This window comes from Myotis lucifugus, unplaced genomic scaffold (genome assembly GCF_000147115.1).
Source record: "Myotis lucifugus unplaced genomic scaffold, Myoluc2.0 scaffold_58, whole genome shotgun sequence".
NCBI lineage: Eukaryota > Metazoa > Chordata > Mammalia > Chiroptera > Vespertilionidae > Myotis > Myotis lucifugus.
This window is the reverse complement of record NW_005871106.1, coordinates 613,148-617,122: the sequence shown is the minus strand read 5'-3', so window position 1 is coordinate 617,122 and position 3,975 is coordinate 613,148. Positions and strand designations below refer to the sequence as shown.

Here is a 3,975-nt window from a genome sequence, read left to right as displayed (position 1 = left end):
CAAAGGATGGCTTTTGAAATCTTTTGGAAGGGAGCAAGGAGAGCAGACATACTCTGCAAACACATTCTTTTAAGAACGGTTAGTGGTAGTCTAGACATTCCATTCAAATTAGTGGCTATTTTTGAAGAAAATAAAGACAGTAGCTGCTGAAACAAGCAATCTGGAAGCACAAGAAAGTTAATATTCACGTACGGAAAGTTTTTCAGGCTGGTCTCAGAATTATTGCTGTAACAGTGAAGTGCTGAGGGCTTTCCAACAAGCTGGGGGCAGAGCCCTTCTTAGGTGAGTTAAAATCTCTCCTCCTCTCCCCTTCTTAAATTATCTTATTATTAGTGTTAACAATATTTGCTTGGTTATATATCCATATGATTTATTTTTTATCCTGAGTTTCCAAACAGATGGGTGTTTCTATTTATCTTTTTAAAAATTTGACTCTTGACTTAATTGAATTTTAAGAATATAATACAAAATTTTTGAAATTTGTGGATGTGCCTTAATGATTTTGTGGTTCCAGTTTTATTAAACTCCCAGCTTAAAGGGCACTAGGCTTTTACTCTGGCCCCCAAGACTCCCAAGGCAGCAAAAAACAATATTCAAGTTCACTAAATTCAGCAAATACCTTCCAGACAAAAGCTGACTTTGGGCTCTGCTTACCTCTGTGAGTTCTGGCCTTTATTCTGTCCTGGTGCTATTTCTTAACTTTTTTCCAATTTATAGATGCCTTCCAGAATATATTTTTAATATTTTATCCAGTATTTTTGTTGTTGTTTTCATTGAAACTTAGTCCAGACACCCTAGCCAAGTATATTACTAGACATGAAAATCTTCATTTATTTTTCATCAAATATTTATTGGGCACCTACTATCTATAGAACAAGTGTTATGATAGTGATCTGTACAAGGTGGACTAGTAGTGTGAGAAAAAGAAACATTGATTGGGGTAGGACAATAGAGGCAACTAATGAAGGTGATGGTTTGAGAATCAAGCAGGCCTGGAAACAAAGCCCAGAGTCATGCTCACTGACTGTGAGACCTGAAGGAAGTCACTCAACCTCTCTGTGCCTCAGTTTCTTCATCAATAAAGTGGTGTTTACAATAGCAGCTACCTCAGGAGTTTGTAGCTAGAATTACTAGAAGAGCTAAGCATATGGTAATGGCTCAGACAATGCTAACTAGTCTTTGTCCTTACAGAAGAGATGCATACATACAAATAAAACAATATTTCTTTAAGGCTTAATCACCTCTCCTGGGAGCAGCCAGAGGGAGAACATAGGACCACCTCCCTTCCAACTCCAGGGTGGGGAGACTTAATATTTACTGTGCCCGCTTCTTGATTCCCTCAAATAGACTCCTTCTCATGGGCCCTCTCCTTCCTGACCTAGATTGGTTCCTCAATGAGTTTAGAGTGTTGGAAATTAAAGACAGGAAGGAAGTGTCTTGCAGGCAACTTCTGCTTTCCAGAAGGTCCTTGAGACAAGCAGAATGCCAGGGTGCATTCTTATAAGGGGGAAAGAAAGAGGAAATACAGTACATGGAGAAAAACAGAAATTAATGTTTTAAAAATTACCCTACTAAAAGGGAATGGCTAAAGCATATTGGCTATTAGGAGCTGAAGAGAAAATTTGAGGGAAAAAAAGAGCATCCTGGATGCCATGCTAGGGGATTTGGAGTTTTTCCTCTAGGTAGTGGATTGTCAGTAATTTGTGCCAGGGCCAGATCTGCAATTCAGGGTAGAGGGTACTTAGAACTATGAAAGAATGGAGGGCAGGGAGCCCAGCTTGAATATGCCTGCAATGAATCATAAGACATGGTGAGGGAAGGCCTGATTGTTAGAAGAGTGAGGCTGCACGGTTATGAAACTGTGGAGGACCTGAAGGTGGGCAACATGGCAATTCTGTAGAGAGCTCAAGAGAGTGGAGATGACAGGACTTGGTGGACATGGAATGGGAGTAGAGGGCAATGAGACTCCCGCCTAGGTTTCTGGCTAGGATGACTAAATGGATGATGGTGCAATTAGTCAAGATCAGAGATTCAGGAGGAGCAGGTTTGAAAGCAAACATGATGGGCCTGAATATGACGTCACGGTGGGCCATGCTGGTAGAGAGGCCTAAAGTCACTGAGCACAGGCATGTGTGGCTGTCAGAGGAGTTCTGGCTGATGAGAGGAAGGGGTTTTAAGAAGGAAATTGTGGTCCATATTGTCTTTCCCTATCGAGATCATGAGAAAGAGGACCTGAAAGAGATCCATTGTTTTTGACAACCAGAAGGTTGTTGGTGACTTCAGTCTGAGCCGTTCCCGGGGTGGAAGAGGAGCAGGAGCAGGACTGCAAAAAGTGAAAAATATGAGACTCCTCTCTCCAGGTAGCTTGTCTGGGGAGGAAGTTGTGAGATAATTTGATGGGATCCGGGGGGAATAAAGGGACAAAAAAGTCTGCGTCTCCTTTTCTTCCTCCTCTTCATTCTTTCCTCTCCACCCTTCTTCCTAAGTGATGGAGCTGGAGGGTGGTGAGGTCAGAGGGCAGGTGAAGGAAGAGCTTCCTTCCTCTGACTTTCCACGGGAATTCCTTGGCTCCCCACACACCTCTTAGGTGTCAGGAGCAGGAAGGGTAGGGCTATCATGTAACAAATATTTAATGAGTCTGTAGTTCGCTTTAAGTGGTGGCATAAAATAGGTAGACACTAGAGAAGAATGAGGAAGTCTTAGAAATGTGAACCAACCATTCAGAGTGAGGTGTACAATCTAAAATGGGAGCATGGGAGGGATGCCTATACTATACTGTAGCTTCCTGAATGATGGGAGGGAGAGAGGAAGCTCGGCAGAACCCTTCCCTCCCAAGGCAGGAGGAAGTGAAAATAGCCTGGGAGAAACAGAAAAGTCTAAGTGGGGAAAATGGAAGAAAGCGAACACTAACAGCACTGTTGTAGGTTCCAGACACGAAGCTAAATTGGGCATTTTGTAGGTAATTGTGGGACAGCCTTAAAACAATCCTGGGAGAAAGGCACTACTGTTTCCATCGCATTGATGTAGAAACGGAGGATTCAGCTTTTTTTTCGCTCTAATTTCACCCCCCCATAGACAAATAAAATGCTTTGAAATATGGAGGGAAAATTCCAGTCCTCGTCTTTTAAAATTTTTATTTCGCTTGTGGAGTCAGGTGAAAGGCACAAAAGAGGAAAATTCCTAGTGTGCGTGGGCCAATGAAACCACCTGTATCTCCGTCGGGCCTTGATTCGGGATGAGGCGAGGCGTGACGGAATGCTACAGAAAGGCCAAGGCGCTTGGATGAAGAAGTAGTTGCCAATTCCTTCGGCAGCACCAGCCAGGGGAGCACTGTGACCGCGAGCCATGCCCTGGTCCCAGCACAGCCGTCACTCCACACTCCGTCTGCGGGGAGAAACTGTGCGGTGGCTGGGCGCTACACAGAAGCTTTCTATAAACGACTTTTTTTCCCCAATATCCTCAAAGCTATATAAACTATTATCCACAGGATGCATATGGAGAAATTAAATGGCATTGAAAGAAATATGCATGCACTGCCATTCATAACTTTCAAGAGAATAGGCCGCAAAAAGATAAAAACCAGTGTGCAACAATAGTATGCACTACTGATAACCCATTTGTTTAAAAAATATGTATTTAATTGAAGGTCAGATAAAGAGCTTCACAGATAAGAAAAAGTTAAAGGAGTTCATCACCACCAAACCAGTATTATATGAAATGCTGTAAGGTATCCTTTAAGAAGAGGAGGAAGAAGAAAAAGGTAAAGATACAAATTATGAACAACAAACATGCATCTATCAACAAGTGAATCTAAGAATCAAGTAAATAAATAATCTGATGTACAGAATGAACTGGTGCTTATAATGAATCAGGGACATAGAAAGGGAATGGACTGACTATGCTTGGGGGGGGGGGAAGGGGAGTGGGAGATGTGGGAAGAGACTGGACAAAAATCGTGCACCTATGGATGAGGAC

General features: G+C 42.6%; 1 protein-coding gene across 1 annotated transcript in view; it reads left to right on the top strand.

Moving 5' to 3' along the window:
- Positions 1 to 254: 254 nt before the first annotated feature.
- LPIN2 (lipin 2) overlaps positions 255 to 3,975 on the top strand; it is a 100,164-nt gene continuing 96,443 nt past the window's right edge. The window contains exon 1 of the mRNA XM_023754221.1: positions 255 to 282. The gene's annotated coding sequence lies outside the window, so the exon portion shown is untranslated. The remainder of the gene's footprint in view (positions 283 to 3,975) is intronic.